The sequence below is a fragment of the Manis javanica genome, chromosome 16 (assembly GCF_040802235.1).
Source record: "Manis javanica isolate MJ-LG chromosome 16, MJ_LKY, whole genome shotgun sequence".
Lineage (NCBI taxonomy): Eukaryota > Metazoa > Chordata > Mammalia > Pholidota > Manidae > Manis > Manis javanica.
Window position 1 is genome coordinate 1,507,067 of NC_133171.1, and position 20,999 is coordinate 1,528,065.

At 37.5% G+C, this 20,999-nt stretch overlaps 1 protein-coding gene across 16 annotated transcripts in view; it reads right to left on the reverse strand.

The window, feature by feature from the left end:
- Positions 1 to 20,999, reverse strand: part of PHACTR1 (phosphatase and actin regulator 1) — a 509,978-nt gene that overhangs the window by 143,010 nt on the left and 345,969 nt on the right. The window lies entirely within an intron of this gene.

Below are 20,999 nucleotides of genomic sequence, written 5' to 3' on the forward strand. Positions count from 1 at the left end.
CTGAAGTTTTAATTCATTGGTAGAAACTGCCTGAATATTGATTTTTTTGTTTGATTCCATTTAGCGCCTAGGATCAGCGCTGAGGACTACATGTTGATTTAAGGAAGAGAGTAATATGAGATTCTACATACAACATGAATATTTAAAATTATCCTCCTGCTTATAAATATCTATAGAGTTGGGTGGATAGGCTATGGTGTGCATTACTTTACATGAGATGTCTGCTGAGTGATTACCAGGTGCAGAGCTGTGCTAGTTGCTGTAAGGTAAGTAACAAAGTGAGGAGGGAAGGTGGCTAAGAAAGGAGACTGCAATAGCTGGAGCATGGCAGGACACAGTGCTCCGATCACTAATAAATACGACAGAAAGACAGGGATGTGATGTGCGTGGGCTGAGATTACAAGGTGAATTACTGAAAATGAGGTTCTGCCTATTTTAAGGCCTAACCCAGTAGGATTTCAAATATGCACACATTTGCATGTATCCTATCTTCCTGACCAAGGACCACATTTTTGTGAAACAACAGGTACTAACTAGTCACAAAACAGATGCCAAATAAATACTGGCTTGATTGAATGAAGCATGTCAGATGCAGACTGGGATCCAAATTTTAGCCCTTGAAGAGCTTAGGATGTATTTTAATTTGGTATTTACCTCCCTTTATTTACAATCTTTCCAGATTATTCACAGACATCCCTTTCACAGACGCATCCACATGACATCACGACTGAAGCGACGAGCCCAAGTGTTGAAAATGACTAGAACTGACAGAACGGAAAGGCCATCAACTGAGACCACGCCCAGCGAACATGGCACCTTGCTGAGGTCAAGTTGGCAGAAACTAGAATAGGTGGTCTCTTGTCTTTTCTGCTACAATTAACCAGGGACTCTTAATTTAAAGAGAAATCCCAGAGACCAAGGAAAGTGACATAGTTCTACAGAAAAATGTCAGCTGCTCTGAAACAACACTGGCTGACTGCTTCCCATGGTGCACTTTGCTTCAAGTTGTGTTGGGCTTCGAGGTCCTCTGAGGGTCTGAGGCTCAGTCAGTGAGTGGGCACAGGCTTGCTCAAGCTTTGAATAAACTAACACGCTTCTGAGCACCCCACGCCAATGGGCCAGCAATGGGCCAGCTCTGACATTTTAAAGTGAAAGCATTGTGTCTAGTTAACAAAATTTACCACTTACCTGCAGTGTGCCCTGGGATGAGTAATTTAATCTCTGTGTGCCTCAGTTTCCTCAAGTGACAATGGGGATAAGAACAGTGTCATCTACTCCTTACGGCATTAAGAGGATGAAATGAGAGAATGCATAGAGAAGGCTTAAAATGTTTCTCACTATTCTCTCTTCAGGAGTGGTAGTTTGTCTATCTAGCCATTAAACACACTTAATATTTTCACCTTCTTCATATTGGAAAAAGATACACTTAGAAAAAAATACATAAAGCATGAATGTATTGTTCATTATGAAGAACACAACTCTGTACCCACCACTTGGAAATAAGAAATAGAATCATGCCAGCTCCACAGAGACCCTCCCAAGGCTCTCCCCGCCCCAGTTCCCTCCAGTCTCCCTACAAGTAAGTACTGTTCTGTCTTATAAAATATTTAATATTCCTCAAGGGGGCCTTAAAAGGTTTAAGTCCTCTATAAATGCTGGCTACTATTTTTTTTTTTAAGAAAATAAAAGGTACAACCAAGCAGTTTTCTGCCTCCTTCTATCACATTAATCTCACTTTGTAATTGCACTTGTATGTAATGCCTCTTACTCTAGCTTGTCTCAGGGCATAGCCAGCAGGCATTTGTCATTCTGAACCCGGTTGTCAGACTTCACAGCTTGTTGGATTTGTAAAATGGTATTAATTCAATGCACATCCCTCCAATTTCAGTCTAGTTAACTGCTATCATTAGCTTCCTCAAGGGCAGCAATGAGGAACTTGAGCCTTAATGATTACCTCTTGTTGATTGGACTTGTTCAGGACTTTTACAGAGAAACCAGGTAATGCCAGCACCATTTTGAAAGAGAAAGTGAAGGGCTACTGTGTCGAGAAAGTCTGGCTGCAGCACGCCAACCACAGTGGGGCTCATCCAATCACATGCCATGACTGCTCTACATTACGCCAGATCTTTTCCTATTTATCTGAAGCAGAATAGTCAATACTTCGCTGAGAAATTGCTATGGAACCTGGTGTTTGTCACTGCACTTGGTGAACCTTTCAGAAGAAATGGGTTCATACCCCTTCGGCCTAACTGAATTGTGCTATAGCTGCAGAGGACAGTTCCATGTTAGTCAGACATGAATTCACTGAAATTGTCACTTCTCAGCATACAGTGCTCATCTGCATCTTCCCACATTCTGCCCTTGTATGCTAAACCCAAGTGCAGCCAGGAAATGCACGGACTTACAGCAACAGGGACAGGAGCTCTCACTGCTCCAGGTGGCAACCTGAATAACACACCTTACACTTACTTTCCTTTCTTCCTGACTGACTCTGCCTCATCTTGCTTCCTGGGATCACCCCCCAAATAAAGAACCTGAACCTAAACCCTTGTCTCAGGCTCTGCTTTCAGGCTAACCCAAACTAAAACATGAGCAGAAGAGAGAAGATGGTGTAGCTTCAAAAAGCATTCATTTGGAGAGGTGCAGAATCAAATGCCATAAAGGCTGATACCTGGGAATGTGTGTAATAGAATGGGGATACACTTTTGGGTTCCACATTTAACCAGCTATATGGCCTTAGGGAGGTCACTTAGTGTTGAGTTGAGTAGTAGTAAGACAAGAGACATGTAAGTCTTCAACGGGACAGTTCTCTGGCAGTATAAAAACAATTCTGGGCTAAAACTGCCCCATGTCATTAGAGCATTTAACTGTAAGAAAGAGGAACACGAGCCCATATAGTTCTCTCACATACAAAATGAGGACCGGCCCTAACTCGGGAGGCAGTTTAGCTTAGTGGGAAGTTCTAGTCCTGGAGTTGGTGAGACCAGTTTGAATTCCAGTTTTATGAGTGTGTATAACACAGTGTGCACTGGGGGGAAGGGCTCCACTTGTAATCAATCCCTTAATCATTTCTCAATCTTACATAATTATTTTAACCTTTTTAAGCCTCAGTTTTCTAATATGTGAACCAGGTATAAGAACAGTATCTTCTTCATGGAAGTAGCAGTAAAGGATCCATAAGAACATGTATGAGTTTATTTAGCACCACATTGGGATATACTAAGTGCTCAATAAATGTTTATTGTTGTTGTACTGATGACTGTTTACATTTGTTACTAGAGTCCAGTTTCTCGACTTCAGCATTACTGACATTTTGAGGCAGATCACTCTTGGTTGGGGGCTCTGTATTGTATGTAGAGTGTTTAGCAAGCTCCCCGGCCTCTATCCACTGAGTGCTGGTAGCACCTCCACCTGCCTGCTACCTCCTCAAACTGTGACAACACTGCTGAATGTTGCCTGGCAACAGAAATACCCCAGGTGAGCACCACTGAGCTAAAAAAATCAGGCTCTAACTCTTAACCTGTCGATTAATCATTCTGAAATGTCATTTATCATGAGACAAATGTTTTCCTGCTGTATTGGTGCAGTTTATTCCCTACTACTTCTGGTATCTTGAGACTCTCATCCTCTGCTAGGATAACACTTCCTGGAGGACAGGAGGCTTAACTAGATGCCCCAGATCAGGCCAGAAAGGAGCACCTGCCCCTGGACAGACCACCCAGTTACTCTTGGGAATGTACTGACAATGAGCTCTAGGGAGGGCTGAGCTCAGAGCAGATGCTCTCCCCACTCTAGAGACTTCAACTCAGAGAAGGTCTCAAGGGGAACACAGAGTTTTTGCAAAGAAAAGAACTGTAGTCTTCTCTCTTCTTGAGCCAGCCCATGAGAGCAGCTGGAACAGCTCCTGGCAGAGGGGAGAAGGAGAAGTGAAGTCATCTGGGGGACCCTGCTCTGGGAGGCTGGGAGCGGCAGTGCATGGAAGCTAAGCCTGAGGGCAACAGACACCTGCACCCAGTACTAGTTACCTTTACTGTCAGGAATCTGCCAGTGCATGGCTCTTAGTGAAATGTTTTTGCAGGTCTTCTTTATTTTTCCCTAGTATTGTTGTTTCTCCAAAATTAATACAGTTTAAAATTGCTCTTTATCCAGTTGGAACTTGGCTAATATAGCTTATCTTTAACAAAATTTTTTAAAATAGCTTTATTGAGGTACAGTATGAAGATTAACTTTTCACTTATTTATTTTTATTAAAGTATCATTGATATACAATATTATGATGGTCTCACATAAATAACATTGTGGTTTCAGCATTCACCCATATTATCAAGTCCTCACCCCCCACCCCATTGCAGTCACTGTCCATCAATGTAGTAAGAGGCTGTAGAGTCATTACTTGCCTTCTCTGTGCCGTACTGCCTTCCCCGTGACCTACCTGCATTGCGATTGCCAATTATACTGCCCCTCAATCCCCCTCTCCCTTCCACCCCCACCCCTCCCCAACCCCTTTCCTCTGGTAACCAATAGTCCCTTCCCAGTGTCTGTGAGTCTACTTAATGTAGCTTATCTTATTCAATACTTTTATTATTTCTAATAACCAGTCTTAGAGCTTTTTGTGTTGTGTTTTTTTGTTTTGCTTTGTTTCACCTAAACTATATAATCTGCAAACAAAGACAGTTTCTTCCCTTTGCCAACAACTGACATGCCTGGAGCCATTTTACAATAGAGCTGGAGTGACCATGCAGAGAAACTGTTTTTGTTTAAACTGGGCCAAAACCTCTGGACTGGGCAAAACAGTGACTGTTTTAAGCAACTGGCAGGAGAACGGACATCTTGATCACAAGACTGAAGGTTGTGGACTTTCTAAAGATAAAATCGGTAGTCAACCAACGTACCACCCAGAGTAGCTTGGCTTAGTTAAAACACCCATAGAAAACATTTTTCTTCTCTTCTTTATTCATGTAAGTGTCCCCATTCCTTTTCCACATAAAACTCCTCTGCTTTCACCCTACAAGCAGAAACACTATTTAGGTTTCTACTTGAATCTGTGCTCCTCAAATTGTAATTCTTTAATCCCAAATACATGTTCATTTGCCTCTCATTGCGGCTCTTTATTTTCAGGTTCATGCCTTCTAATCCTTGTAATTAAAAAAAAAAACATTCATCAAGCAAGCATTTATTGAACTAATGGTGAACCAGTAGCACCTCCGGAGAGAAATCACTGGCTCAAAGTTCCACACTGGTCAGGGGGCATATGATATTAGAATCTAAGCATATATCCTCATTATTTTAACAGAATTTTTTTGACTTATATACCGGCTGGGGCCACTGGTGCAATGGTGAAATAAAAGCCCAACTAGTGGGCATTCCTGTCTTGTTCTGCATTTTAAATGCTTTTTAACATTGTGGCATTGAAAAATGATGCTTACTCCTGTTTTTTGCTGCTGTTAGTATGTTTTATGAATGTAAGGAAGCTCCCTTTCTATTTCTAGTGTTTTTCTTGTCGTTAATCATGAGTAGGTGTTAAATTTTCTGACAGAATTTTTCTGTGTTGACTGAAATGGTCATATGTATTTTCTCCTGTAATTTGTTAATGGGAATTATGAACTGAGTCCATTACAATGAGATAGGGTGTATCCCTTTCTTTTTCCTTTCTCTGCAAGACATTGGTTAAATTCGTAATAACTATTTCTTGAAAGTCTGGTAAAACTTGCTTTAGAAACTTGGATGTATTTTTTTGTTGAAAGATTTTATGTATTGATTCAATTTATTGAATAGTTACAGACTGTGGGTAAAATTGCACTATTTCCAGAATCTCTCCCCTGGCTTTAGTGTCTCTCCATATGAACAGGCAGTTCTAAGGCATGGTGAGAAGTAGTTCATCTCCATATTAATGGGTAATTACCTGGGCAACCTAGGGCTTATCTGAACCTGAGAGGTTGGGGGGAAATTTTGCTTGCTTCTGCTGGAGCAGGAGAGAGCCGGCCTCCGGACTGCTGTTTGTAAGCAATAAACGGGTTTTAAACTTTATTTCTCCCTTTGACTGATTTTGGTTTTAGAGGTATCTTGCCCTGGGATTTTCTCTCCCCAGAGTTATAAGATATATTCACCTTTCTATTTCTTCTCGGATCAGTTTTGATTAGTTATTGTTCTAAGAATTTATTTCATCTAAATTTTAAACTAAAGTTGTGAAATAGAGTCTCTTGTTACCTTTTTAAACTTTGCCCTCTTTTTTATTTCTATTATCATTTATATGCCTTTTTGCTTTTTCCCTTGATCTCTTCACCAGGTGATTCTATTTGTTGATCCATGTATTGTATATTTTTTCTATTTTATTAACTTCTGTCTCTGTATTTTTATAATCTCCTTCCTTCTACTTCCTTTAGATACATTCTTTAACTCTTTACTTTCTTAAGTTGGATATTTTAATCTTTGATCCTTTTTTCTATGAACACTTAAGGCTATGAATTTCCCTGTATTCCACCAATTTTAACATGTAGTTTTTAAATTATCTTTTGTTCTAAATGTTTTAAATTTCCACTGTAATTTATTCTTTTGTCCATGAGGTGTTTAGATGTTTGTTTTTAAGTTCCACATTTAACAGAAATTTTTACATTTATCTTTCTGTTGCTGCCTTTGATCAAGTATTTGCTTTCTTGATAAACCTACTTTAATTTTTTCATTCCACTCAACAAATTCCACTTGGGTGTCAGTGTAAGACTTTTGGTTTTTCCTTTTTATTGCAGTGGTTGCTTTATGGTGGGAGGGGAGCTTGAAAATTTTGTTACTTCCTACAAACTTAGCAATGCATTTTACTGTGACTTATTAAAGATCTAATTGTTTTTTTGCAGTAGAGCCCATTAGAGAATCAAATCCAAAATAAAGCTGTAAATGGAAATCTCAAGGCCTTACTCTTAAATATGAACTCAGAGCCATGACCACTTGGAATCTGAGGGGAAATGCCTCTATGAAAGAGGGATACTGTGACAAGTCAGTCAAATTTTTAAATAATTGGCCTTAGAAATAGGCAATACAAAAACCAACAACAAAGAATACCATACAAATTTCTTTGAGTAAAGATAAACTACATGCTATAAAAAAGGAATACAAAACAAGATGCTCTTGAAAATAAAAAATGATTACCAAAATAAATGAAGTCATATGAATGTGTTAGAATACAAAGTCAAGAAAATATCTCAGAGATTAGGAAGAAAAGATGAAAGACAGAAAATAAGAGAACGAAAAGACAGAATCTTTCAATGAAATCTAGCATCAGACAGACAAAATTTTTAGATTGTGAGAGTAGAGAAAGGCAAAGGGAGTAAACTTTTAATAGAAATGGTGTAAGAAAATTTCCCAGACCTGAAGGGCAAGGGTGTTTATATTGAAAAGGCCAACCAACGAATGTCAAGCTGCACAATTAGGAGATCTGAGATCATCAAAGATAAAGAGAATATCCCCAGATAGTCTAAAGACTAAAAGGTCACATGTAAAAAAGTAAGAATTAGAATGCATTCAACTTCTTAAAACCACTCAATGCTACAAGGCAATACTCTCAAATTTTAATTAAAATTTAAACTTGGCATTCCATGTTTAATCAAACAAAGTGTGAAATTCTTTAGAATTACTTGATAATATGATGCAGCAAACCACACAAAGAGAAATGATGTGGGATCTAGAAAAAAATGAGTGGCATGCAAAGAACAGCTAACAAAGTCTCCTGAGGGCCAAGGTGCTCATCTAGAGAAGCAGCAGCCCATATTTACATAGAAAGATGAAAGTGAGGTGGTCTCACAGAAAAAGGGGGTCATTCAATAAATGTAAATATGTTGGAAATAGAAGATGAAATTCTTTTAAAGAAGATAGTACAGGAAGAAAAAAAACTAACAAACACTCAAGGAAGGAAACGAGAATTGTATTAACACAATATCAGCTGCACAGAGATCATTACACAGAGACAATAATGTAAATACTGTGTATTGATTTAACCATATGACCATACTGAAGGGCTAAGTAAAGGAAGGTAGAGGACTGGAATAAGAGGTTAACCTAAACAAGTAGAAATAAAGAATAAGCCTTCAATTAGTATCTGAAGCAGTAGTATTATAAGATCTAATTTAGAAATATAAAGAGTTAAAACTTGTTTTCTTTGAGTAATAGGACTGGAAAGATGAGAAATAGGACAAGAGAAGGTTGCTTTCATGGTAAGAACTTTTCTACTATTTGGTATTTTAAAACATTTTAACTTGATGGGTTTAAATAACCAATATAAATGGCCATCAAGTGTTATGCAAATTCAAGCTTAGCAACAAATGAACCTCAAGATAAATGACATTCCAACAATAAGAAAGCAATTTTTTGTTAAACTGCATACTTTGAAATATAGCTGAATACCAAAGATTAACAAGGTCATGGTGATATGCACACTCTCACTAAGTGATGCTGAGTGAAAACTAAAATAATCTTTCTGGATGGCAACTTAATTTATGCAAAGAGTAATGCAAATATGCACCTCCTTTGACACAGCAATTTTATTTTATCCTACAGAAATAATTTAAGAAATGTACATTAATATCAATATGTTTTGGAGTCTATATGTTTTGTAAATTATGGGGGATTCTTATGTAACTGATGGTATATCCAAAGGACTGTTCTCCAGTCACTCAAAGGCAAATTTCTTAAGAGCATGAAAAACACTTCAAATATAAAAAGGAGAGAACAAAAAGGTACTAAATTCTTAAAGGAGGGCAGAATTTCAGCTTCTAGACATGACAGAGAAACCATAATAGACTTTTCATGGTAAAAGATCTGGACAAATCAGAAAACAACTGATTCCAGACAGTTTGGACAGGCAGAACAAGACTGTGATTTATGAGAAAAGTAATACAAATGATGTGAGCCCTATGATCTTCCAAGCTTTCTGTCTGGAGGCACTTTCAAGACTGTGGTACAGAGATGTGGATATCAAATAAAGTTTAGTGGTCCTGTTGAGTTGAAGAGACAGAGATTGGAGTTCACAGAGAGGCTGAGGCAAATGGAATATGAAAGCAGAAATCCTCTTGAGTTTTTAGCTGAGATTCATAGCTGTTGAGTAAACTACAACTTCTGGAAAAAGAAAGCCTACCAGAAAGCTGGATTCATTTAAATTCTGACCCTTGTGAGTAGAAAAGGTTCAGTACCACCTGAAGTATTCTGTACAGACCCCAGAAGACCTTAGTAAAATGGCTCAAACAGTCCTAGAAGAAAACATACCCTAAACCCATCCAAAAGAAACTTAAAAACAAGTTGTAGGATCATGCAAATAATTGCTAGCCAGAAAAAAACCTCAATCCTCTATAAGGGAGTAAAACAAAATCCAGAGAGTCAACAGTGTGAGACTCAACATTCAATCAAAAATCACTAGGCAAATGAAAAAGCAGGAAACTGCAAACTACATTCAGGATGAAAATCAATCAATAGAAACAGACCCAGAAATAACAAATAATAAATTTGCAAACAAGGCCTTAAAAAAAGTCAATGTATTTATGGCCAAGGATTGAAAAGTAAACATAAACATGAGAGAAATGGAGAGAAATTTAAAATATAAAAAAAGAACCAACAAAGATTTGTAGAGGTGAAAAATAGTATATCTGACTTAATACTTTCACAAAATGGGATTAACAGATTAGACAATGCAGAAGAAAAGAACAGTGAACTTGAAGACACAAGAATATCAACTATGTAAACTGAAAAACAGGAAGGAAAAGGGCTGAAGTACATGAACAGAGCAGTCTATGGAATACTATGAAATGTCAAATACACATATAAGTTGAGTTCCAAAAGATGGGAGATGGGGGAAGGTGCTAAAATTTCTTATAAAAATGATTAAATTCTTCCAAATTTGATAAAACTATAAGTATAAAACCAGAGGCCCAAAATATTCAACAAACCCTAAGCAGAATATTAAAAATGTGATACCAGACACATCATAATCCAATCATTCAATTTAATGATAAGGAGAAAGTCTTTAAATAGTATCCAGCCAATAATATGTATTATATATGAGGAACAAAAATAAGGATAATCTCTGATTCCTCATTAGAAATAATGTGATCCAAGAGATAATGGGATATCTTTAAATTGCCAAAAGAAAAATAAACCCATCACCTATAATTCTATACCCAGAGAAAATATCCAAAAAATTGAAGGTAAAATAAAGATATTTTCAGTTAAATAAGAGTTGTATGAATTCATTTCTAGCAGGCCAGCACTATGAGACATACTATAGTTCCTTTGGCTGAAGAAAATTTTATCAGATAAAACTCAGATTCACACAAAAGAATAGAGAGTAGAAAAATGGGAAAGATATCTTAATCTCTGTTTTAATTTATTTAAAAGATAACTATGCAAAAATGCATTGTGGGGTTTATAATATATGTAGAAATAAAAGTCATTTTAACATTAGCACAAGGATTGAGGAAGGAGGTGAAAGGGTATCTCGCCGGGACCCTCCTTACGCAGAATGACTCAGGAGACACCGGCCCATGCAAGAGATTTTATTATCTGAAAGAGAAAGTGGCTGCCCCCAGAGGGATAGAGAAAGAGAAAGAGTGAGAGAGAGAGAGAGAGAGGGAGAGAGATCAGGGAGAGCAGGGGGAGAGAGAGACAGAGGGACAGTGAGAGAGAGAGAGAGAGCAGGGGGACAGACAGACAGAGACAAAGAGAGAAAGGGAAGCAGCGTGGTGCTGAGCGAGCGTGGTATCTTTTATTGTGGCGGATCCGCAGGGCCTGTTGCCTTGGGGGAGGGTCGGGAAGTTTAGAGATAAGGCGGGGTAAGCCCAGGCAAGCCCCCAGGCAAGTCCAGGCATAATTCTCACTGGCTTATGTACTTGGGACCATGGGGCAAATGGAGGATAATTTACTATTTTCTTATAGGAGGAAGTTTACTCTTAAAGGTTCTCCCTAATACATAAAGTAGCAAAATATTACATAGAGGTAGACTGTGATAAAATAAAGATGAATATAGTAAATCCTAGAGGAATAAAAAAGTACTAAAACAAGGGAATATGCTAGAAAGCAAATGAAATGTTAAAAAGAAACCACTCAATCCAAAAGAAGGCATGAAAGGTAAGAAAACAGAACACAGAATAGACAGGACAAGTGGGAAACAAGTAGCAAGTAAGGTAGATTAAATCCAACCATACTGATAATTACATCAAAATAATGTCCTAATTAAAATGCAGATCCATTATACACTGTCTACTACAAATAAAACACACTTTAAATATAAAGATACAGATTGGCTAAAAGTAAAAGGATGGGAGAAAAACACACTATTCAGACACTATATTAGGAAGCTGGAATAGCTACACTGATACCAGACACAATAACTTTCATGCCAAAGGATAGTACCAAATATAAAGAATGCCATTACATTATGATATGAGTCCATTTTTGAAGAAGAGAACTCCTAAACAACAGAATTTCAAAATATATTCATCAAAAACTCAAAGTATGGAAAGGAGAAATAGACAAATCCATAATTATGCTTGGAAATTTCAAAGTTGTTTTTGCAGTATTTGCTAGAAAAGTATACAAAAACACAGTAAGAGTATACAAAACTTGAAGAAATTATCAAGCAGCTTGACCAAACTGTCATTTATAGGATGCTTTCCTCCTTTCTGCAAAGTAAACATTCTTTTTAAGGCACATGAAACACTGACCAAGATATTTATATGCTGGAAAAAAAAAAAGATATTTATATGCTGGACTATATATAAATCTTGATAATGTAAAACAGCTGAAATCATATTGAATATGATCTGTGACTACCATGATATTAAGTTAGAAGTCAAAAGCAACAGTACTTTTAAAATATGTATTACAAAATTAAACAAAACCAATATGTAACCAATGGGTTCCAGAAGAAATCATAAGGGAAATTAGAATATATTTTGAACTGGATAAGGATGAAAATATAGCCTATCATATTTGTGGGATGCAGCTGACAAAGTACTTAAAAGGGAAAATTACAAAACTTTAAATGATTGATACAGAAAAAAACCAGCTATATAAACTTCCCACTTTAAAGGACATGGAGAAGCAAAATTAAACTGAATTCAAAGTATGTAGAGGAAAGAAGTAATAAAGACTAGAAATCACTATGATAGAAAATGAACAAATAATAGATAAAAACAGATAAAAGTAAAAGTTGATTCTTTAAGATCAGTAAAATTTATTACTCCTTAGCAAAACTGATCCAGAATAAAACACAATTTTTAAAATTATCAATACCAGGAACAAAAGAACTAAGGGACATTATTGCAGACACTACAGACATTAAAAATAATAACAGAATATTCTGAACATTAAGTCAATAAATTCAACAAATGAAACCGGTCGATTGCTTGGGAGACAAACTGTAACTGATTCGCCTTTACTGCCTAATTCTGATGTTAGGTAGAAAGACAGATATGAGCAGCCAGGGAAGGGGAAGATAAGGTTCAAGGAAAAAACTACCCAAAATGTCCAGGTAGGAGGTCCCATGTAAAGAAAACTAACACTTTGCAGGAAGATAACTTCTTGCCTATTGGAACCAAGCCAAACTGGTTCCAACCAGGTCCCAACATGGGCACAACTGAACAAAACTAAGAGCCACCCAAACCACATATCCTCATAATCTCATTAAAATAAAATGGCTGTTTTGCTCCCCTACCTCCATCAGCTTTTCTGTGTACATTTTGGGAAAAGACATATGCACCAAGAGGAATGGGTGTATGACTAGAGCTGTCAATCAAATGACCTCACCCTGTCAATCAAAAGAAGTGCCTCCCAGCTAGGTAGTGATAAATATACCCTCCTCTAAAAGTTCAGTGCCTTTGTCTACCTTGACTCTGGCCTACTCTTCCCTTGGAGTGTATTCAGAGAAAACTTTCCCTCTGTTTTTCAGTTCTGTGTCTCTGCCTTTCAATTCTTTGTTGCAGTGGAGACAAGAACTGAGAAGAACAAACTCAATCCATAACACTGTAAGACATTTGTAGAAGGAAATAATAACAATTTTATATAAACTCATTGAAAAAGAGAAGGACAAGCTGTACTACAAAGCCACAGTAATCAAAACACTTTGGTACTGGCGTAAGAACAGACCCATAAATTAATGGAAAAGAGTAAAGGGCCCAGATATAAACCCACACAAATATGGCCAATAAATAAATGATAAAGGAGCCATGAATATACAATGGAGAAAAGCAGCCTCTTCAACAACTGGTGCTGAGAAAACTGGATAGCTACATCTAAGAGAATGAAATTGGGTTACTGTCTAACTCCATATACAAAAGTATACTTGAAATGGATTAAAGACCTGAATGTAAGTCATTGAAACCATACAATTCTTAGAAGAAAACATGGGCAAAAATCTCTCGAATATAAACATGAGCAACTTTTTCCTGAACACATCTCCTCAGGCAAGGGGAGCAAAAAATGAACAAGGGGGACTGCATTAAACTAAAAAGCTTCTGTACAGCAAAAGACACCTCAGCAGAACAAAAAGGTATTCTACAGTATGGGAGAATATATTCATAAATGACAGATCCGATAAGGGGTTAATATCCTAAATATATAAAGAACTCATATGCCTTAACTCCCAAAATACAACCCAATTAAAAAATGGGTAGAGGACCTGAACAGACACTTCTCCAGAGAAGAAATACACAGGTCCAACAAGCACACGAAAGATGCTCCACACTGCCAATCATCAGGGAAATGCAAATTAAAACCACAATGAGATATCACTTCACACCAGTTAGGATGGCCACTATCCAAAAGACAAGAAACAACAAATGCTGGTGAGGATGTGGAGAAAGGGGAACCCTCCTACACTGTTGGTGGGTATGTAAGTTGGTTCAACCATTGTGGAAAGCAATATGAACATTCCTCAAATACTATAAACAGAAATACCATTTGACTCAGTAATTCCACTCCTAGGAATTTACTGGAAGAAAACAAGATCCCTGATTTGAAAAGACAAATACACCCCTATGTTTATCACTGCACTGTTTACAATAGCCAAGATATGTAAGCAACATAGGTATCCATCAATAGATGAATGGATAAAGATGTGGTACTTATGCACAATGGGATATTATTCAGCCATAAAAAGAAAAGAAATCCTCCCATTTGCAACAATATGGACGATCTAGAGGGTATTATGCTCAGTAAAATAAGCCAGGCAGAGAAAGACAAATACCATATGATTTCACTTATTTGTGGAGTATAAAAATAAAGCAAAACAGAAGGAACAAAACAGTAGACTCACAGACACCAAGAAGGGACTTGTGGTTACCCAAGGGGAGGGGTTGGGGAGGGAGAAAGGGATTAAGAGGCACTATAATTCTCAATTACAATATAGGTAGGTCACAGGGAAGGCAGTATAGCACAGAGAAGACTATTAATGACTATAACATCTATGCTGATAGACAGTGACTGCAATAGAGGGGGTGAGGACTTGATAATATGGGTGGATGTTGAAACTACTGTGTTGTTTACATCATAAGATTGTATATCAATGATATTTTAATTCAAAAAAACAGAGGAGAAAGAAACCTTTTCAACTCATTTTCAAGTCAGCTTTACCCTGATAAAACCAAAGATATTATAGGAAAATTACAGACCAAATTATCTCTTGTGAATATATCTTAAGATATCCAGCAATATATATACAAAGCATAGTATAGCATGATCAAATTAAGTTTATCTCAGAAATCCAAAGTTGGTGAAACATTCAAGCTATCCAATTGTGATCCATCATATTAGTAAAGTAGAAAAATAGCCATCTTAAAAGATGAAAGTGATAATGTACAACACCCATTTATGATTTTTAAAAATCTGTAGAAAACTAGGAATAGAAGGAAACTTTCTTCCTTAGTAAAGGAAGTCTATGAATACCTACAGCTAACATCATACTTAATGGCGGAAGACTGGATATAACTCCTCTAAGATCTAGAACAAGGCAAGGACATACATTCTCACATTTCTTAACATTGTACTGTATCATGAAATGCTCTAAAAATTATCTCAGGTAGCTGGCACAATGAAGCAAGAAGAAGGAATGCAGACTGAAAGGAAGACATAAAACTTTATTTGCAGGCTACATGATCGTATATTTGGGGTATCTTAAGGACTGGATCAAAATACAGAAATTATTTGTGTATCTATATACTAAAAATAGTGGGGAAATGAATTTTTTAAAGTATTATTTACTACAGCAGCAAAACATTAAATACTTAAGGATAAATTTAACAAACTGTTAAAAAAATCCTATAAATTATGCTCCAATATCACTTAAAATGAAAAGAAAAAATATTGTTAAAATTTATGTATACCAGAATATTTATATTGGTGTTATCACTATGTAGGAGTATAGATATTTTTTATTTTAATACTTTTCCTGTTTTCTAAACAGTATGCAATGTCATGTTCTTTGTTATTAGAAAAAGATAAAATGAAGAATTTGGCCCTTATCTTGGGAGGAAATATCTTAGTCCTTGCCATTTCCTGAGTGGTAAGAGTGTCTTTGTTATTCATGGCTGACCCTGAGAGTTTATGCTAATGTGGTGACTCGGTAGCTCATGAGATACTTCAGATACTTCAGAAGATCCTGCTGGAAAGACAAGTGATTAGAGGGTTAAGGTTCTGAGCCACCTAAAGCCAGCTCGGATTTCCAACCTCTGGATAGGGAAGAGGGCTATGGAGACTGAGTTTAACCAAGTAGTCAATGTTCAGTCATAATGAAACCCTAATAAAAATGCCCCTCAATGGAGCTTTCTCATTGGTGAACCCATTGACGTGGTGGCAGGGTGACTTACTGATTCCATGAGAAGGCATGGGAGCTCTACCTGCAGGACCCTCCATGGTTCTCTTCATTTGGCTGTTCCTGATCTGTATCCTTTCTAATAAGACTGTGGTCATAGGTATAAGTGCTTTCCTGAGTTCTGTGAGTCCTTTCAGGGGATTACTGACCTGGATATGGGAACCCCCCAATTTGTAGGCATTTAGTTCAAAAGGGTAGGTGGTACTTGTTGCTGGCATATGAAGCAAGTGTGGCCTCATTGTCAACTGTGCACTTTAACTTGAGGGTCTGAGCTCTTAACTATGGGTGGTTCAAAACAGCTGAAAGAGAATAGAAGAAAAGGGGGAAAAAACCCCACCAGTGTTTGTGGAGCTGCGGCATGTGTATGTATCTCCATTCAATAGTCATTTGTAAACAGAGGTGAGGCATGGAGAATTCTTGCCATTTTTACCCATTATGTTAGAGTAGATACATAGTGAGACCTGGGGTAGGGGAACTTCACCAACTGGTTGTTTACATTCTATACATTCCAGGTGAGCTGTTCTATAGCATGTGGAGTGAAGGTATAGATAACAGACTGGCTTAAACTGGCTAGTTCCAAAATAGAGAAGAAATTGATCCAAACTTCACCTCAAAATACATTAACATAGTAAAAATCACATCCCTCTGTTGAGTAAATGGAAGTTTTCAATGAGAATCCCTGCCTGGCCTTGAGAGTGATGTGCATATAAAGTTCTGTTTGTACAACAGTGTGATGTTTACCAGGGCAGAGCCTAGTTACCATCATAGGATTGCCGGTAGATGAGAAGGAGGGGAGAGTACTAGCCATTCTCTCCTCCCTTCCACTACTGGTATGTAATTGGTCAGGCACCTGCCAGTCACCAGACACCCACCCACAAAGATCCTCCCAGAAGGGGTGGAGAAAGGAGAGCGCACTGTGGCTGGAGAGGGAGGGCTTGGGAATGCTCTAGGAGAGAGACAGCACCTAGCAGCTGGGGTTTGGAGGAGAGAAAGACTGAGCCATGATAGATAAAGCTTTAATCCCCACCTATCCTTTCTCTGTCTTCCTTTTGTCTCATGGGATTCATAATGAACTTGCCTAGGGCAGGGAACCCCCTTCCTCCAGGAGCCACACCTCTGTCCTTAACATAGAAAAAAATCACACCTCCCATGACAGTTCCAGTGGGAACCAAATATAGTAAAAAAACCACCCCCTGCCCTACAGGAAGGTGGAGCAAGCCTGAACTCCAGTAAAACTCCTCTTGTTCCCTTTGAACCTCACCCCACTTAGTGAACATTCATCTCCTTTTACTCAAAAAAGGCTCCCTGTTGTTTCTTTGGCCCAACTCTCTCTGAGTCTGCCCCTGACCCCTGCTCTTGCCTTTCTCTATAGTCTTATTTTCCAAATACACTCTTAATGTTTTACAGAATTTTTTTTATCCATTCTTGAATTCTTTCTTGCAATGAGACCAAGGACCTGTCTCTGTAACAGTTCAACTATCCATAATCCTCATGTACACATGTTGCTGAGGTGGGAGAAAAAAGAGGGACACTAAAAGGATTAGAGTACTTTGTAAATGGTTCTACTGCTCTCCAAAAACATATTTTAGTAACAACTTTAAGTTCTCATACAATAAAAACCTATTAATAATTGGAATCATACAATTTGAAATTTGTAGAATGTAGGCCAGATTCTGGCCGCAGTATCTTTATTTAGTCAATGATTTTAAAGCATCAAAAAAAAAAAGGGGTGGGAGGGAATAATTAGATCCTTCCTGGGGAGAATATTTAAGGAACAAAATTGTTTTTTGAAATTGAAATCATCTACCACATACAAATATATACTTATGCTAATGATAAATTTACCTTATGTAGTCAATAATAAGATCCCCTAGACAATAATTAGCATGAAAAATCCATATGAATTTACAGTTTTACGAAAACTGATGGACTAAAACTCAATCATTTAAAACATACCAGATTTTAAAATTAAAATTAAGCCTTTGTTTTTAACCAAATTTGGTAGCTTTTTTCTGTTAGTCTGAATTAGCAACCTGTCATGTATCACAATGTATTGGAAAGGCCTCTGTAATACTTTTCTTCAAGCACACAAGTTCAAGTGCTTCTTCATACCCAACTCCCCAAATACACACATTATCTTAACATATATATTTTACCAAATATACAAAACATTTGCTTTAATAAACATTTTTACTAAAGAGAAAGAAAGACTGCTGAATTGTTAGACTACAGGAAATGAAAGAAAAATATCAACTCAACTTGAGGTACTAGAAAGGATCTACAAAAGAAAAAAATTGGTGAAATTTGAATAACATCTGCAGTTTAGTTGATAATATGCTACCAATGTTAATATCCTGACCTTGGCTCAAGCACTACGGTTGTATAAGATTCCAACGCTGAGGAAGCGAGGTATAGGGTACAAGGAAACTGTCATTTTTGCCATTTTTCTTAAGTCTAAAATTAGTTAAAATTAGAAGCTCACAGCAAAGAATAGCTTTACCCCACATTACCATTTTCACATTGTTTAAAAAGTATATAGATAGTTTTGTTGGAACAGTTCAAGAAGCTACTGCAGTTATTGGGGGTTTTGGCAAAATAATGGTAGTCCTGCAAATTGTCACAAAAAATTGATATTTGCTATAATTTCTTACATAAATGTAATACAATCACCAAACATTATGGAAAGTATTTGTAAATTCTCACAGTTAATAAACCTCTGCTAGGTTTTTTTTTTTTTTTAGCATCTTCCTTGTTTTTCCTTAGAAAAGAATTCAGATGCTATTCTGTATCTAAAGCTGGAATAGAGCTCGTGTTCAGCAGTGGTCATGTCTACCTGATATTATGCCTCCAATTATATCTGCTGCTTAACACTAATATTTGCCAGAAAAGCAATAAAATTAACAGCATGGCACTTTTTCTAACAGAGCAAAGTATTTTATTTAGAATGCTTCCAAGCCATATTTGTGACAAACCTTAATCAGTGGAAGTAAGTAGAAATGTATCTCTTTTGTTATTATGGTATCATAAAACCAATTCCAATCACTTTTGGAGCTTGGGCAGGCAGAGCCTCTCCTTGAAGAAACACAACAGCACACTTTAGACTGCATTGCACTGCAAAGAGTAAGGTAAAGGTCATGAACAACTTTAATGAGCAACTTCTTGGATAGAGTAGACAGGCCATCAGGAAGGCAGTCCTGTCAGTTTAAAGATTATTTTAAAAAGCGTGACTTGCATATGAATAACAAATAATGCAACATCATTATGTGTTACATTTTCAAGGTAGTATCTGCTGTTTTTACACCAGGGTGTTTTGTGAGCTTTTCAAAATAAGAGCAGTTTTTGATGCTAAATGTGGATATACACATGGAACAATTTTTTTTCTCCCAACACAACCCAGTACATCCTTGAGATTGCACACAGTCTACTCCGCACCTCCGACACACGCGGCAACAGACTTGGTTGCTCTGCAATGTTCCCAAGACAAAACAAACAAACAAAACATAATGCACAGTGTAATGGCTGTGAATGAACAAGCTATAGTGTTAAATACTAAAATTCTCTCTGCTTTTCATTTCCAATTACAGAATCTACTGTGGAGATTTACAATTTTTATTCATTTTGTTACTGATCCCTTGAGACCAAGAAAATATTCCAAATTGCTAAGGCATGGTTTTTCACAATGCCGATGACCCTCTCCAACCAACCCAGAAAGTCCCCTACTCCAAGCCAAGGGGAGGGGTTTTAAGGAATCTCTGGAATAATTCAGTCGTTGAATTCTGATTAATCTGAAACTTAATTGTACTTATTTCTTCTCCAGTCCAATCGATAGCTCCTTCCATGGGACTTGTTAGAAGCTGATTGTTAACTCCTTGGCAACTGTTTCACCCTCAGGGAAAATACAGAACAGTAGTATTGTAATTGCAGAGGTGCGACTCTGCGTCATTGAGCAATGCAAATGTTTCCCCAGTTAGCCCAGTTCTGACAAGCATCCCCTACTAGTCCAAGGAGGCCCCTCCAAGGATATGTGGGCTTCCACTGGGTTAAGAGCTTGTCGATAAAGTGAAGGTTCCTGTGGCCAGGATTCTCTACTGGCTGTGGTCAGCTAGCTCACTGCACATGTGTGGGCAATATGTCATTATTGACTCTATATAAGGAGCTCCACCCAGTACTCTGAGTGACACAGTGGCATGGTGGCACAGTGGCACGGCTGCAAGGCTGCAGGAGAGCAGAGACAAGACTGGAGTGGCAGCAGCACTGAGGGCAGAGACCGAGACGGCTGTGTGTTAGTAGAGAGGCCCAGAGGCAGAGAACGGCTTGCTCAGTGCACTTGCCTGGGGCTGAAACCCACTGGCAAGACAGGAGCTGAAAAAAGAATTTTTTTCTGCACTCATTTATAGAATGATGTATTTCCATAATTTGGTGATATAACACAGGCAGGCAATTTATCAGTTTTCAGTGTGGGGAATTAAACCATTGGCCAGATCTTTGATCAAGGCTGGTAGTTCTCTTTTGCAAATTCTAGAAAAAATATTTTATTCTGAGAGCTTAAGATGTCTAATGTGACTGCTCAGAGGTTTCAAGATGTATCTTGGCTCAACTGCCTGTATTCCTATGAGGCAGGCAGAAAAAAGAAGATTCACAACAATGTGCAATTTTCACAACCTTCCTTCCTTAATCAAGAAAAACAAAAATGACAGATTCTGCTGCTCGGTCACCTGGGTGTGACAGTATTGCTTGGGCCTTGGTCTCTTGCAGTAGTATATAGCTTCCTCTTCTTAATTTTATTTCTGTTATGCCTTCCCTCACTACCAGAGTTTCACAGCACAATGTTTGCTTGTTTGAACTGATTGGTACACAGTCAAGCAAAGTATAACTAACCCTCGTTGTGATATTAAATCAGCCACCTTTCCTGATTTACCATCATCCATGACACTTAGAAATTAAGGAGAACTTTCAGTGGGGCAGGTGCTAATTTTCAAATGTGTACTTTGTTCCTTTCTCCAAAAAAACACACAAAACACCCAGCTATAAACTATCATGGTAAAGTGAAAGCTGAAAATATTTTTAAGCATGAAAAGCTCTTGTTGAAACATTGCAAGTTACTGCTGTTTTACTGGGTCAATATAACTATGTTTGAGTTTTAAAAGTTATCTTT